The sequence below is a fragment of the Grammomys surdaster genome, unplaced genomic scaffold (genome assembly GCF_004785775.1).
Source record: "Grammomys surdaster isolate TR1022 unplaced genomic scaffold, NIH_TR_1.0 97, whole genome shotgun sequence".
Lineage (NCBI taxonomy): Eukaryota > Metazoa > Chordata > Mammalia > Rodentia > Muridae > Grammomys > Grammomys surdaster.
In genome coordinates this window covers 2,258,369-2,276,124 of record NW_021604576.1, presented here as the reverse complement: position 1 = coordinate 2,276,124, position 17,756 = coordinate 2,258,369, and the positions used below count along the sequence as shown (strand labels likewise).

At 39.6% G+C, this 17,756-nt stretch overlaps 1 protein-coding gene and 1 pseudogene across 1 annotated transcript in view; one reads left to right on the top strand and one right to left on the bottom strand.

Annotated features, from left to right (window-relative positions):
• Positions 1 to 17,756, top strand: part of Lrrc69 (leucine rich repeat containing 69) — a 116,270-nt gene that overhangs the window by 54,985 nt on the left and 43,529 nt on the right. The gene's annotated exons all lie outside the window — the stretch shown is intronic.
• LOC114631495 lies at positions 5,023 to 5,379 on the bottom strand (annotated as a pseudogene).

The following is a 17,756-nucleotide window of genomic DNA, read 5'->3' as shown; positions in this document are numbered from 1 at the left end:
CTGCTGACTATAGAGTTAATACAGATGTTGCTCTACTTATAACGTGGTCACATCATGATCAACTCACCATACGACCAAGCAACAGAAGTCAAAACTACACTTATTATCCCAAACTACCAAACACTGTATCTTTGAATAGCCTATCATAAATGTATTCAAAACATAAAATGAAATCAACAGTTGGTCAACTTATATATCACAAAACCCATCTTATAACTCAAAGTAAATCATATAATTGATTTAATACTCTACTGAAAATGAAAAACAGAATAGCTATGGTGCACTTTTATACCATTGTAAGTTGGAAAATATCTTCATTTTAACCACTATTACATCATGGACCATCCATCTATAAAATTGAGGCAAATATTTAGGTAAGTAGAGAATTAGCTTTTTGCTTTTCTGTCATTTGCATGAGAAGACTAGGACTTGGGTGGGTGCTTAAAATTTAGATACTCTTAGTGGAGATACCATAAATCTCTGAAAAAAAAAAAAGGTTTATAAATGATTCCCTTGGATGTCATTTTTACATTTTAAGGAATGATTGGAGAACTTACGGCATAAATATTTTCAGACATTTGAGATTGGATAGTTAAGTCATTTCACATTATATAATGTTAACCCAGACCCAGGCTCCTCAGTAGACTTTTCCTAATTGTGACCTCTAGAAACCATCCCAGAGGCAGTTTTGAGATGGGATGTCTGGGTTAGAGATAACTGCAGTTTTAGATAACTCTAGGGGCACAGTTTTCATTCCTGGGAGATTTTTTTCTTTGCTTATGTTTGAGATTCAGAGGAATAACTTTCCCCTGCAGACTTAGAGCTTGTGTGTCCTTACACACCTCACGATCTGCACCTGTAAACGGAAGCTAGTGAAGCTTTGAGGACCTGGGACCAGAACCTGGATATTCCTAGATATTCTTAGAATATCTAAAATATTGTTTCGAAGCACAATGCTGTACATACAGCTCCTACTGTGTGGAATCATGACCCTCTTATCTGTCTTCATTCTGCTTTTTGTCTAGCGAACACACTTTCCTTAGGGGTACAACTTGTCATCTAGTTTGATATTTTGACTCTAAACATTCACTACCTTTTATTGATAAATAGTGTATTTTGCTAACTATTTTTTTGGGCCACAAGTTTTGAATACATCTTATGCTTTTACTACATCTGTAATTATCGTGAAGAATTAGACTTTTTATAAATTGAAATTTAAAATTAAAAATTGCAAACTCTATTATTATATACATTTTAGTTAAAGTAGATTATATTACTTTTCTCCTTCTCTTTCTTCCCTTCATCCCTTCCCATGTGTTACCACTATCAAATTGAGAGTTATTTTTCTTTGATTACTATTGTTATACACATACAAATGTATATGTATTCACAAATACCTTAGCATAGCCTGCTGAGTCTGTTTTTGTTGTTTTGTTGTGGGTTCAGTGGTGGCCACTTTGTATTGGGTAACCAGTAAAAGGGTTCATCCCTGGAAGAGGCTAATTCTCATTCTTACAGCAGTTAGTAGTTACTTGTAGTTCTTTGGCTATGGATGGGATGCCACAAAAATTTCCCTCTTTCCTGTTGACATACCCATAGATATTGCTATTTTTTTCTGGTCTAGTTTATGCAATCGTTTCTAGCAGAGACTGTTTTGCTGCAGACTTCCTGGTATTCTGGCTGTTTTTCCTGTCCTCTTTTGTAATGTTCCTTGTGCTATAGATGTTAGGAGCTGTGATGTTGATTTAATCTATTGAAGTTGGGCTTCCCATGATCCATTGATCTCTGCATTGTGTCCAGCTTTTCCCTTGCTGTAAAGAAAAACTTTGATGAGAGGTGGGAGATATATTTATCTGTGTGTATAAGAATAAAATTTAGAATATAGTAAGGGATTATATTGGCCTAGCAAAGTAACAGAATCTTTTTGAAGGCTCAGGTTTCTATACCAAGCATGATTTCCCTTCTGTTGAGTGGGCCTTAATTCCAATTAGACAGCTGTTGTTTTCCCCCCTTGAATTGGAGTGCCACTTATCCTTATGGCCTCTGTTTGGGTTCATCGGTTTTGCAGCAGGAATGGGCAATTATTTCCTTCCCTTGGCTGCTTGCAGTTGAAAGCTAGACATCAGGAAAGAGTCTTTCAAGTTAGATACAGCTTGAATCATCTGAGTCCTGTATCTTAAGTGGACTGTACTTCAGCAACAGGAGTTTATCTTCAACATCTGGGAGCCAACCAAGAGCTACATCAGTAGTCCTGATAAAGTATTTGAAAGGAGGTTTCTCATGCCTGGTACTGAGGGTTTTTGTAAGTCTATGGTCAGCCCAAGTGGTGTTATTTGTCTCTCATTTCCCACCCTGCCATCCATCTGAAGCCCCCTCTCTGGTTTTCCATTTTCCGTATCATATTTCCTGTATCCTGCTATTTTCCTCTCAATTCCCACCCTCTCATCCTTTCCTAGTTTCTGGGGTTACTTACATTAGAAGATTTGGAGCTAGGAACCTCAGATGAGAGAAATTAACATTCAGTGTTTGTCTTTATGGGTCTAGGTTACCCCCACTTAAGATCATCTTTTCTAGGCCCACCAATTTACCTGCAGAGTTTATGATTTCGTTCTTCTTTACAACTCAGTAGTATTCTATTGTGTATATGTACTGCATTTTCAGTGTCAGTTCTTATATGGAAAGACATTTAGGTTGTAGCTATTGTGACTAGGTATCTGTGAACATTGTGAGTAAGTATCTATGGAATAGAATGTCAGATCCTTTGGGTATATGTCCAAGGATAGTATGCATGGGTCATTGGGTAGACGATATACTTTTAGTTTTTGAAGATTCTGCATACTGAAATCCAGAGTGGCCATACCAATTTGTATTCCTCCTTGCAGTGAATGAGGGTCCCTCTTTCCCTAGAACCTCACCAGAACTTGTTGTCAGTGGTTCTGTTGATCTTTGACATTCTGACTATGATGAAATGTTTTAGTTTTCATTTCCCTGATTTTTAGTGATGATGAGCACTTGAGGTAAAATGTTAGTCCATTACAATGCAATGTGTTCAGTGAGTTCTAGATCTTCACACTGTGCTAGGGCTAACTCAGTGGTAAGCTTTGGAGGACAAAATTCAGCCTTCAGATCATTCTACTTTACAATCATTTTCTTTTTGCTTAGAGTCCTGTTCTTAGTAGATGCTAGGAATTATCAGTATGTTTCTTGATTTGCTTAGGGAAATAGACACTATCTATATTAGTTACTGATAACTGTGTGACAATGTACCAGAAGATGTAGCTACTGAAAGCACCCCTTGTGCAGTACTTTACATAAGTTTTGTTGGTTACAAATTTGAGAGGAGTTAGCTGTGTTTTTAAGTTAAGGTTTTTCATGAGCTGGAATCAAGTCATCTGGGACTGCAGTAATCTCAAGGTTTGCCTAGGGCTAGAGGATCTGTTTCCAAGATGGCACACTCACAAGTCTTTGGCACAAAACCTAGATTTGTTCCCATGTGGATTGCCTAAACATCCTCACTTCATGGCAATTGGCTTCCTTCAGAGCAAGTGATGTAAGAACAAGAGGATCATAAGGAATTGTAGTGATTGAATCTCTGAAGTTATTTGTGTTTCTGGTACTATATTTTATTCACTAGAAGGGAGTCCTGAAGCCTAGCCCATAGTCAAGGGAGAATAGTTAGAACTTCTAAGAATCTCTTCAAGTCAGAATAGGGAAGAACTGACATTCTGTAAACCCTCCACAATACACTAATAGCACAGATTGTGTTCTGTTCTGTTTTGTGAGCTTTATTGATGATGACAGCACAATTTAGAAAGAATATGGGAAATGTATGCATTGGGGGTGGGAACAGTAAGAATTGGGAGAATGTATGAGTGTTTATGAGTTCAACATCATATAAAGATGCCCATAGCTTGTAGATGTTTTGTGCTAGTGTTTTCTAGTAACCAGAGGGACCAAAGAGTTTTATATTGGGGGATAATATTGTAGAAATGATGAAGAATGGAAAAAAGAGGAAAAGAGAAAAAGCAAATTATAATTTAAAGATCATTGTGTGTAAAGCAGGAGGATGAGAAAAGGAAAGAAAAGAATAAGGAGCAGTCAGTTTGCTGCCATGTTATAAATGAAATAAACTCATTACAAGTATGCAAAGGAAGTATTTTCCAAGTCTTCATGATATAATGTGAATATGATTATTTTGATGCTTTTATAGTGATTCAAGTATTAATGCTGAATGGGATGAATTAAGATTGAAGGCTAAGCAATTTATGATTAAACATCTGGAGAAAAATAATTTTAGTTTTTTTTTTTAACTGTAACCAGCTTTATTAAAGATACTTTTCATAAACAATCATGGTATTTCAGGCAGGACATGGGCAGACAATCAACGATATACAAGAACTTCCAAATTCCTTTCTTGTATAGACTACCGAAATCAGAAAGCCACTATAAAACCCAATGAAACCTTCATTCAACGCTTTGAAAACGGGGAGTAGCTTAGAGTGAGGGTTGACAGTTCACATTAAGGATGTTGTTTAACAGCTTTTCACAAGCTGACCCTGACTTTCAGGAAATGAACATGGCAGAATTATCAATCTGAAGATCCACAATCTTTTATAAAAGGAACCAATGTTCTTCTGAGAACACTCAATGATGTCACTGTAAAGTCCATATCGCCCAATAGACTGGAAAACCAGTTTTGCGGGCCAGGTTCCAACAGGTCTCTGGTCTTAAGGGAATTAAGTCTGTTGATGGTACAGGGGGAAGAGCATATAAAAATGAATTTAGAGTTTACCAGACCACAAGGCAATTTGTTGTGCCTTGGTGGCCACCTATGTCAAGACCAGGACGTCTCTCCTGGAAGCCAACAGAAGCCTTTCAAAATTATCTAGGAAAGAAGTTTTTGTCCTCAATTCAGCTTGGGAGATATTTTGTTAGTGAAACATGATCCTTCCCCTCACCCCCCAATAATGAAGTGTTCTGTGTGCTAACAATATAGCTTAAAAAAAAAGTAAGACAAAATCCTGCATTTTTATAAAACTTGATAAAAAATAGTATTTCAAACTGTACAGTCACCAGAAGTACACAGTTATCAAAAATGCACACACATCACTTGGCGTCTCCGGCACCTTCCGCTTTCTGTGCCTGGTCTGTTTTGGCATTTCCATTTTCTGCAGGATTATTTGCATCCTTGCCCGCGTCAGCTTTCCCCTTCTTCCCCTTGGGTACTTTCTCTCCCTTCTTTGCAGGGGCCTTTTTAGGCTTGGGCTCTGGCTTTGGAGGAGCAGGTTTAGCAGACAATCTTGCAGATCTTCTCTGTGGCTCGTCTTTCACCTTGGCTTTGTCTCCTTTAGCATCCCCTTCAGCCTTTCTTTTGGGCATGGCGGCGGCAGGGGACGTCGGCGCTGAACGTGGGTATACAGCGGCGCGCGGGTTTGGTCCGTCCGGGGTCGTCCTCGCTGCTTCTTCACACTGCTCCAATTTTAGTTTTTTTAAGATAAGTTATTCAGAAACAAAATAGTTTTTACAGACAGAGTATATCACTAAAGAGTCATTGCTGATCAAACTATGTACAGAAAGAAGCCATTAAAAAGAAGAATATAAACATCTAATACCAAAGAAGACAGATTTGAAATAGTATCTATCTCCCTTACTAAAGTCACTTTTATAGAATAAACATAGTGAGATATTTCTTAGTAGCCTTGTGTTTTGTATACATACCAGAAACATAATCGTGGATAAAGGTGACATATTAGACATATAAACTATGTGATAAGATGTATATGTTGTTTTATCTATATAGGTAAGAGCAAGTCTATAGAGAAAGATAACGTAGCTCAAGACATTTATAGTACCTAAATAATATAAAGACTAAAAAGGGACAGGACTACTGTAGGGAGACTAATAAAACAATCCTCCACTCCCAAACAAAAACAGAACAAATAAAACAAAAAATATGAGAGTTAATGTTTACAGAGGAAGTTTTATTTTTTTACTTTTTCGCACCAAGGAGCCAATAATTGGTCTGCTTTCCAACACAAAAAGCATCTGTATTCCATCTTTAAATTGGATTATTTAGTTTGTTGATTTCTAATTTATTGAGTTCTTTATACATTTGCATATTAGCCCTCTGTCCGATGTAGAGTTAGTGAACATCCTTTCCTGTTTAGTGGGCTGCTATTTTGTCCTGTTGACAGTGTCCTTTGCCTTACAGAAGCTTTTCATTTTCATGAGGTCCCATTTATTGATTGTCGTTCTTAGTGCCTATATGATTGGGTTCTGATCAGGAAGTTGTCTCCTGTGCCATTGTATTCATGACTATTCCATGATTTATTCTATCAGGTTCAGTGTATAAGGGTTTATATTGAGGTCATTGATCTACTTGGACTTAAGTTTTGTGCAGGATGACATCCAGTTAGAGCAGTGCTATTTGTTAAAGATGCTATCTTTTTTCAATGATATATTTTGGCTCCTCTATTAAAAGTCAGGTGTCCATCGATGTATAGATTTACATCTCAGTCTTTATTTTATCTTGTTTGATCAACTTGTCTATTTTCATGCCAATACCATGCAGTTTTTATTATTATAACTCTATAGTACAGTACAACTTGAGATCATGAATGATACCTCTGGGAGTTCTTTTATGGTATAGGATTGTTTTAGATATCCTGTTTTTTTTTCTATATGATGTTGAGTATTGCTCTTTCAAGGTCTGTAAAGAACTATATTGGAATTTTGATGGGGGAGTGCATTGAATCTGTAGATGGTAGAGTGGCAATTTTTTGCTGTGTTAATCTTACTGATCCATGAGCATGGGAGATCTAACAGAATTCTCAACACTGGAATCTCAATTGGTCGAGAAACACTTAAAGAAATGCTCCATATCTTTAGCCACCCATAAAATCCAAATCAAAACTAATGAGATTCCATCTTACACCTGCTAGTGTCTAAGATAAAAAACAAGTGACAGCTCATGCTGGTGAGGATGTGGAGCAAAGAGGAACACAACTCCACTGATGGTGGGATTGCAACCCAGGATTACAGAGTGCACAGACACTATGTAAGGCAATATGGCTATTTCTCAGAAAATTGGGAATCACTGAACCTCAAGACCCAGCCATACCACTCTTGGACATATACCTAAAAGATGCTCCATTGTGTCACAAGGATACTTGCTCAACTATGTTCATAGCAGCTTTATTTATAATAGCCAGAAACTGGAAACAACTATATGGATAAAACAATGTGATACATTTATATAATGGAGTATTACTCAGCTGTCAAAAACAATAACATCATGAAACATGCAGGCAAATGGATGGAACTAGAAAAAAAATCATCCTGAATGAGGCAACCTAGACTTAGAAAGACAGACATAGTATGAACTCACTTATAAGTGGATATTCACTATACAGTAAAAAACAATCATGCTACAATCTGCAGACCCAGAGAGGCTATGCAACAAGGAGAGTTTAAGGGAGGATGCAAGGATCTCCTTGGGAAAGGGGAATAGATTTCTCTGGTGGACTATGGGTGTGTGGCGTTGAGAACATGGGGGATCAGGTTGGGGGAGGGAGGGAGGGAGGGAGGAAATACTGGGAGAGACAACTAGAATTGGGGAGCATTTTGGGGTAAAGTGTAAACCTAATGCAATGGAAACGCGATGGAATCTATGAAAGTAAACCCAGTAAAGACTTGTAGTAATGGGAGACATGGAGCCTGAACCAGCCCAGACAAGGCTTTAAGTAGAGAGATTGGGACAGTAACCCAGCCACAAAGCCTTTGACCTACAGCTGGTCCTGCCTATAGACTATTCTGGTACTAGAGACTAGGAGAATCATAATCAAAGAGACCAGGGAGACTTCATCGAGCAACTGATGGAAGCAGATGCAGAAGACCACAGCCAAATATTAGGTAGAGCTCCAGAGTTCCTTTGGAGGAGGGAGAAAACGAATCCCAGGAACCAGAGGGATCTGGGACACCATGAAAACATGCTCTCAGAAGCAACTGACTAGGACTCATGGGGGACTTGCAGAGATTAGGGAGCCTGTAGAGGTCTGACCAAGGTCCATCCATGTAATGGCTGAGTAGCTCGGTATTCTTGTGGGATCCTAACAGAGGGAACAGGGGCTTCCCCTGACTCTTTTACATACTCACGGGATCCTTTCCCTCCTATTGGGTTGCTTTGTCCAGCTTTGATGAGATGGTAGTGATGGTCTTATTGTTGCTTGTTATGTTGTGTTTGGTTGATGTCCTTGGGAGGCTTCCTCTTTTCTGAGGGGATGCAGAGCTGAGTGGTTCTGGGAGAGGGGAGTTGGAGGAGAGAGACTGGGAGAAGGGGAGGGAGGGGAAACTGCAGTAGGGATGTAATAGATGAGAGGGGAATAAAAGAATCCGCAAAACAGAAAGAAGGGAAGGATTTTTTTAGTATGAAAATAATAGATTTAGGAAAATGTAAAATTGTGTAAGAAACTGTGGGGTCAAGGATGCAGTTCAAAGGGATGCTGCTGCCTATGATTTGTAAGGTCCGGAGCTCAGTCCCCAGCTAACATAAAGCCACGATGCAAGCACCAAACAATAGAAGTCCACTGTCAGAACCACCATTTTAGCGGTTATGGTTTAGTATTTATGAGATGCTTTTAAAATATATATTTTAAAAATATTTTTGCATACTTTCACCTTATTGAGCATTATAGCATGATTTTTTTTTGTCATTAAAGATCCTTCGTGAGCGTCATTAAAAATATTAACTACCTGGGATTTTGAATGTGTTTTAAGGAGTATTCATTTTTTATATAAGCATCTACTAAATTTTATTGTAATACAAATGTAAAATAGATAACACATGGGTACATTTTTGATAGTTAAAATGTTTGATTACCTCTGTGCTTACTTATTCTGCCACAGAAATTGTTCTATGTGCTTTGCATAGATTATATTACCTAATAATTATACTTACGAGTAGCCTCTTATTGCTGTTATATTTATCCACTGATAAACAGTACAAGTTCTACTAGGTACTACATTTGGAACTGGAATTCAAGCAAGGCAAATGACTCCCAAGTCTCTCTTCTTTAACTTATACATTTTACATTATATACTAAGCCATGCACTGGGAGATAAGTGGTAAAAAAGCCAGCCAGTGTCTCTGCCCCCCTCTCAGCTATAGTGTGATAATGAAACAGATATTAACCAAACCACTACTATCATGAACATATAATTACAAACTGAAACCAGTATATTCACAGACTAAGACATGGGCCTGTCAGGGACTGAATAAACAGGTTGGGTAAGGCTCTGAAGGAGCAGTGACACAAACTGAGATCTGAAGATTGTTGGAAGGGAAAGATGTGCCATAGACAGAGGAAGCAGCCTGGGGCAAGGCCTTAGGTATACTCTGGCACAATGCAGTATACTGTTAAGACTGATGAGGATGAGGCTGGAGAAATGGCTCAGAGGTTATGAGCACTGACTGCTCTTCCAGAGGTCCTGAGTTCAATTCCTAGCAACCACATGGTGGCTTTACAATCATCTGTGATGGGATCTGATGCCCTCTTCTGGTGTGACTGAAGACAGCTACAATGTACTCATATAAATAAAATAAATCTTAAAAAAATAAAAGACTGGTAGGGATGAAGCTGTGGTCAAGTCTTCGGGGGTATGCTGAGTATTTTTATCCTTACTTAAAAGGAAACAGGAATCTCAAAGGGAAGAGATTTAATAGCCTTGTACTTTATAAGATTTCTTTCTGCCATGTGGCAGAAATACTAGATAGAGTCAGAAGGCATATAGAGTAGAATTTTTTTAAGACTTTAATGAAGCCAGAAACCAATGATAGCTTGTTCTAATATGGTATACTATGGGTAGGAAGACCTGGCCAGATTCAGTAACTATTTAATAGGTAAAGTTGGATATGGCGATTGTACTATTTACTTTTCTTTTGCTGTGACAAAACACCATGACCAAGGCAACTTGTAGAAGGAAGAGTTTATTTAGTGCTTACAGTTCGACAGGGATAGGAGTCCCTCATCATCCTCATAGGGGAGCCAGGCAGCAGCACGGAAGACATTCAGATTTAGCACTGGAACAGCAGCTGAGAGCCCACATCTCAGTCCATGAACATGAAGCAGAAAGAGCTTTCTTGAAATGTCTTTTGAAACCTTAAAGCCCAGAGACATGCTTTCTTCAGCAAGGCCACACCACTTTATACTCCCTAAACAGCTACTAAGTGGTTATTCAATATTCAAATGCCTGAGACTTTTTGAGGGCATCTCATTCAAGCTACCACAGTGTTGTAACTCATTGTGTGTGCTTGCTGTGAGTGAAATAGAAGACCAACATTAAAAGATCGTGCTTCCTCCCTCAGACTAGTGAGATGATGAATCCTAGTGAAGGATTGAGTGCACTATTGGCTGTGAGATGTAGTGCTGTAGTCATTTTCACAAGACAGTCCTCGCTGTGGATGAAATTGTCCTGGGTAAAGATCAAGTGTAAGGAGAATGTGGCTCTGGGGAGAGCTAGGTCATAGTTGGGAAAAGAATTAAAGCTGGAAAAAGTTGATGAAGTCAGTGTTGCTTAGAGGGCATGTTGGCTCTTGGTGAGCGTTCCAGAGGCCACTGAGTGCACCTCGAAGGTGGTGATGAATTTATGGAGACTCTGTGAGCTCTGGGGTACAGCTCTGCAAATGACACCTATTCAGTTGCTGGAGCCAGGAAGGGCTGAGAACCGTGTGGACCCATGATTAAAATTTCAAGGCAGGTGAAGTGAAAGCCAGAGAGACAGGAAATGTAGATACACAAGTCGACAAGCACACTGTTGTAAATCTATAAGCACTCTCTTCACATCTGAGGGGTACGTTTTATTCATAAACATCTCTCCTTCCCAGTGTTTGTTCTGGATAGCCTCCTGGAAGAGCTGCTCCATGACAGTAACTTTTAGACTTTTTCTTGACTCTTAATTTTTTTCAAAGAGGTTTTCCTAATCCTTTTTTTTTCAATATGGAAGAGGAAGCTCTAATTTTGTTCTTTGCATTTTGACAAGAGAAACAAAGCATCCATTCATTTCTTGCAATGTATTACTCTTTCAGCATATTTATTTATTTATTTATTTATTTATTTATTTATTTATTTATTTATTTATTGGTTTTTTGAGACAGGGTTTCTCTGTGTAGCCCTGGCTGTCCTGGAACTCACTCTGTAGACCAGGCTGGCCTCGAACTCAGAAATTCGCCTGCCTCTGCCTCCCAAGTGCTGGAATTAAAGGCGTGTGCCATCACCGCCAGGCCTTCTAGTGTCTTTATGTGGTTAGTGATTTCCTTGGTTAAGATCTACAGGAGAAGACTTCCTTGTTGCTTCTCCAGATTATTTTTGAGATCTTGTTTGGTTTTCCCATTTGGGGACAAAAAAGAGACTTCCTGTTGCTGAGCACTAAGATGTTATTCTATATACTCTTATCTTAAGGGAGTAGATGACAAAAGAGTAAGCCAAAGAGTCACAAGAGGAGTGAAATGCTTAGGAAAAAAAAACCAATCTTACCTGAGTGGAGAGAGAGAGAATAGAGCAAGAGTAAAAGCAAACGCTCGGAGCGCACTGCTGAGATACATACAATACAGGGTACACATAGTAACAGCCAGAAAGCCACAAAGAAGAATGTCATTTCTTGGTGATGTAAGTGGCTGCTAGACAGTTCTGGGCCAGGAGTGACAGGAGCTGAATGTCTTTGTAAAGAAGTCACCCTGCAGTGAGTGGCACTGATAGGACAGAGAGAAAGCTGAGCTATTAGTTCTCAGCTCAAAGGGCAGAAGTGGGTTGTAAAGCAAGGATGGGCTGGGGACAGGGAGGTGATGCCAGCAAGCCTTTCAATCAGTTCTTGCCACACTGATGTTTAGAGAGGTTACTGGAGACACTGTGGAGTGCCTGAGGCTTCACGTGGACTTACAGAATTCATAAGTAATCTACATTCAATTACAATGTAATTTAATTACATTAAATTAAATCCTCAAGGCTAAGGATATTGAAGGCTGAGGAGGAACTAGGCTTAGGCACTTTGAGCACCACTTCTGGTCTGAAAAAAGAGTCTCATCCTTGCTCTCTCCGTATGTGTTTACAGGCTGTATGTTCAGGTATCTCCTTTCTGCCAGGCTTGGCTCTCAGCCTCATCTATTTATTCCCTCTAAGGATCATCTCTTGGGGCATATATTTGGCAGATATGAAGAATTAATACTTCAGATCACTCTCTGCCTCTTTTCCCTTCTACTACTTATGGGAGTGTGAGAGGGGTTTCCAGTGGTTTTTTTTTTTTTTGCACTTATCTACAAATTACGTCATCAGACAAATCTCTCCACAGTGTTGATTATATATATCAGGTTTATCATTCTGTGTTTAATTTCCCAGTGGTTGCCAAAACTTATTCATATTTAAGAAAGAAGTGTTTTTTTAAATCTAAATTTTTTGGATATCATAGCTCTTGTACTTAAATTTTATCCTCCTAACTGAGTGTATTTAGAAATCTCAGTTCTCATTACAAGTTAGCCCCATGAGCTCTGAGAGGCTCTCAAGAGTGCACAGTAATTTAATGTACATTTCTTATCTTTGAGTCCACGTGAAACCTTAGCCTCTCCTGTTTACATTGAACACTGTTTCTGCACACCCCCGTTGCTGAGCTCCCTGTGGCTTTAGGCTGCTCTGAGATGAGCTGCAGCATGGTGTTGATTCGGCATGTGGCTTTGTGTGCATCCTGGTAGGAATTTATCAAGTGTGGCAAAGGACTTTGCAAGTCGTGGAAGCCTGGGTAGAGCTGAATTTCTTTGCTGTTCATTTATTTATCAGTTATTTACTGAGCATCAGTAATAAATTACCATGTATTTACTGAATTTAGAACTTGCAATATGTAGTTATTTAAGACATAGTATTTTAACATAATTTCTTAATTGATTCTTTGTGAATTTCACATTATGCACCCAATCCCACTCATATCCCAGTACTTCCGTATCCACCCTCCAGCCCAGTAACCTCCTCACAAAAGAAAAAGAAAACAAAGCAAAGCAAGGCAAAGCAAAACAAAACATCTCATTGTGGAAGCAGTTCTGTGGCACAGTGTGTCTCACAGTACACCCTTTGCCCAAACATCTTCACTTGCAAAGGTTCATTGCAAGGAGTCATTGTCTGGTTCAAGGCCCTGGCTTGTGCTACACCATCAATACTGAAGCCTCACTGAGATTCCTCTCATATATCCTGCTGTTGACCTGAGTCATGGAGATCCTGCAGCTTTGGATCTGTATGACTGGCCCCTTCATGTGCTGCAGCAGCTCATAGGTAGAGTAGATGTTGGGGAAGGTCAACTCCAAGCCCTGGATCTGGGCCTGGGTGGTAGCTGAGTTGTTCAGTGGGCCAGCTCTCCCTCATATCACCAATGGCACCACCATGCAATGGCTGGTGAGAGGCAAAGGCAGCTCAGCAATGTCCTTGGACATCAACATGGCTTCAGGGGCCAGCCCAAACCAAGGACATCTGCATGACCTTTGATGGTAACATGGGCCATGGGACACACAGACCCCTGCTTCTGTAGGCCTCAGACCCAGACATAGCCCTCAGAATGGCTTCAGGAAGTGATGCAGGCCACTCATATCAGGCTGTTCCTTACCACTATCTCAATTCTGCCTCTCTTCATAGTACACAAACCATTCTGCTTCTGTTTCTCTCCCATCTCTCAACCAGCACCCACTTACCCGCACAGTGTTGCAGTGGCGGTCTCTTCTACCTGCCTGCACTACCGAGACCCGGTTCTTAAAGGTAACAAAGCCTGAAGTAGTTTTCAGTGGTGAGTGTCCCTGCTCTTTATAGGACTGATTTATACATAGGACAAGAACACGTGGTGAAGGTATGGGGAACACAGATGGTTGTTGTTCCAGTCTCAGACAGATGGTGCATATTTGAGTCAGAACATAAAACTTGAATAATAACAGCTAAGACAGAGCTGGTGTGAACTCTCTAAAAAAAACCCTCAACATGGGGAGTGCTTACCACGTTACATGTTGGAGAAGTAGGCTGAAGAGAGCCAAGTATGACCTGTTAGGACTTTTGAGTATATTCTGAATAAGTTGTATTATAGCTGTATTTTAATTTAAAAAATCTGCTTAGGAACAAAAGCTTGTACTAAGTCCAGATTATTATTTCAATACTCTACACAAGAGGAAACATCCATCAAAGGCTCAGGTGGAAAGTAGTTGTGTCAGATAGGGGGAGGTCTTTATGCAGTGATAGCAAGGATTAAGAAATACCCATTGATCCATCGATAGGACACAGTAGCATAGTTACTGTGGGTGAAGATGAAAGGGAAAGCAGAATTTAAGAGAAGAATGAGCTCAACTTCATGTGCTTATGGGCCTTTTACCTACATGGCTCAGAGAAGCCCGATGAAAGAGAGTCCTGCTGAAGGTAGTTGATACAAACATCTTCAAGTCCCTTGAATCCCTCTGTGGTGGCTTGAAAAAGAATGACCCCCACAGGCTCATAGATTTGGATGGTTGGTTGCTAGAGAGTAGCAGTATTTGAAAGGACTCAGAGGTGTGGCTTTGTTGGAGGAAATGTATCACTGGAGGTGGGCTTTTAGGTTTTCAAAAGCCTAAGCCAGGCCCAGTGGCTTTCTCTTCTTGCTGCCTGCCGATTCAGTGACCAAGACACCCTGGTTCCATGAATTTTCTCTGTTTACTTTCTTAAACCAGTGCTAGCCTTTTTTATTTTTTTTATTTTATTTAGAATATTCAATATTGTCATTTCCTTATTTTCTGATATTTCCTTACCACAAAATCTTAATGTGTAGTAGGGATGGCAGTGCTAAAAATAATGGCACCACTCTTGTACACATGGGCCACCACTACTGTGTGAATTCAGAGTACCTCTTAGAAATCCTGTGTAATATGTTTGCACATTCCTACACAGGCTCTGGTGTGAAACCTATTTTAAGCTTCCCCATCTGCCCCCCACCCCAACCCGGGGAGTGCTTACTGGGTTATATGTTGGAGAAGTAGGCTGACAAGAGCTAAGTAAGACATGTTAGGACTTTTGAATATACTCTGAATAAGTTGTATTACAGCCATATTTTAATTTTAAAACCCTGCTTAGGAACAAAAGCTTGTACTAGAACTCTCCCCAAGCCTGCAACTTTAGTCCTCATCGCTTTCTTCCTATCTTCTTTTTTATTGGTGTCTTGCCTCAAAACTCAGTTGGCAGGTGATCTTATTCTCTATTTCAAAGAGAAAATGGAAGAGATCCTGTCTGGGACCTTTGTCTATGCAATGCATATCAAATATTTATGGAAGATGTTACCCTTCCTTTCATCTGACCACAAAGAAGAACATAAGAAAAGACAGGAGTATTCAACAACCGTTCTGTGTTCCTCTGATCATTCTTTCAATATGAATCTTTTGATATAGTCCTTTGCATCCTCCATAGATAAATTTCATTGTTGGGAGGGGGTGTGCATGTGGACGATGTATGTGTTCATGTCACTGTATGCAACGTGTGTGAATACATATATATGTAAGTGTATGTTGGCATTGGGTGCTTTCCTTATTCTTTCTGACCTAATTTTTTTCTCCTCCTCTTTTTTTTTTTATTAGTAACTTTAAAAAAAATGTTAATCAAAGGCTTTATAAGTTTGGTAATGCTCAATAACAAGATGCCCATACAATCAGAAGTGTAACCCAATACCCAACCTAGATATACCAAGTATCTTTGACTGGCAGAGACACTCGAACATCTGCCTCCATGTTCCCCTCCCCCACTCTTGTCTACTAGATCCTCCTCTCCTTCTCCTCCTCCTCTCCTTACTCCTCCTCTTCCTCTCCTTACTCCTTCCACCTTAGCTCCTCCTACACATCACCCTTCCTGTTAAAATAAAACTTTTCTCTCAAAATACAATTAGAGCATAACTATACCAATTTGTATCAGTAAGGTACAAGATAGACCTAATACCCAGTCCATCATTTTGTTGACTAACCAGAACCTCTGTCATCTCTCCTAATTAAAAGACTTAGTTCTGAACCTGACTGTTTTCTTGGCTTTAGAATGAATGTCAGCTGAAAACCATCCTTTCAGATCTTTTCTCTCAAAGTAAGTAGCCAGGATTGGCTATGAGACTATAAGTCTTCAACCACATCAGAAATCCAGAATGAATTAACTGAAATTATGGGAAGCACAAAGCATAGCTTCTAAAACTTAGCCAATTTATAGAGACCACTGAACACCTGGAGAGTCTCTATACTACAGAACGTTAGAGCATCCGATCTTCAGCCTTCTGGCCCAGGATCATCTGACACACCTAGTGATGCAGAATTATTAAGGGCTGATTACTCTATCTTGGCAGATATAATCAGTCAACTATTCCTCGAGTGTGTTCTTTTCAGGACAGTAATTTGTCTGTAGATGAAAAGAGGCAATTCTTGCCTAGTGGCTGTCTCACCACGACTGAAGTAACTCCAAAGATGCTCAATTTCTTAACTACTAGGGTATCTCTCCAGGGTTCAAACTTTATTTAAAAAGTGAAAATCACTTGCATTTCATCAATACCTTCTCTTACTAGCCAATCCATTCTCCAGACCAGATAGATCAGTGACATTTTCTGTCCTGATGTCTTTAAATTGGGTTAATAAGCTTGAGCACTGTAGATATTTTTGGCTTGGTAATTCTTTGTCCAGAGTTGTATGGTATTGTAGAATGTTCAACAGCATCTTTGACCTTTTCTGACTACTTGTCTGCTGCATATTCTCTGTTGGGTTAAAAGATGTGGCAAACCCAGCATAGGTTGGGGAGAAGTATCAATGTTGACTAACTTATAACACTGGTGGTTTGAATACCTACACACTGAGACACTGAGAAGCTGTTGTAAATTTTGTTAACACAGCAAAACGTAGCTGATTTTCCTAATAGAGGAACTATAGAAGCCAAATAATTTTTTATATGAAGAAGCTAGGCTGAGGACACATAATAATGCATAAATTAAAAGGCTCTTAAGGAATTTATATTGAAGAATACTTAATGTACATTGAGAGATTGTGTGACTCTAGGTTAATAAAACTTTCCTACTTGACATGTGCTACTAAATTTTCTTTCCACCTCCTATCCAAGCATGGTGGTGCACACCTTTAATCCCAGCACTTGGGTCGGGGGGCAGAGGCAGGAGAATCTCTGAGTGGTAGATCTGTTATATATAACAGGATAACAAATTGGAGAGCTTGTTGTCACTTTTGATGGAAGTATAGTGACAAAATCGAAGTGCATAAATATCCCCTGAACTGTTGTAGATACATTTATTTTTATTATTTTCACTTATTTATTTTACATCCTACTCGCTGCCTCTTTCCCAGACACCTGCTCCCACAAGCTTTCCTCTTGTCCCTCTCTCCTTCTCCTCTGAGTGGATGGGGCCCCCATGGGAATCCCTTAACCCTGGCATTTCAAGTCTCTGAAAGGCCAGGCACTTTCTCTCCTACTGAGGCTAGACAAGAAGAACATATCCACACACAGGCAACAGCTTTTGGGATAGCCCCTGTTCCAGTTGTTCAGGGTCCACATGAAGACCAAGCTACACATCTGCTACATACCTATGGGGAGACCTATGTCCAGCCCATGTATGTTCTTTGGTTGGTGATTCAGACTCTGAGAGCTCCAAGGGTCCAGATTAGCTGACTCTGTTGGTCTTCCTATGGAGTTCCTTCCCTCCTGTTCTTCCATAAGAGTCCACAAGCCCCATCCACTGTT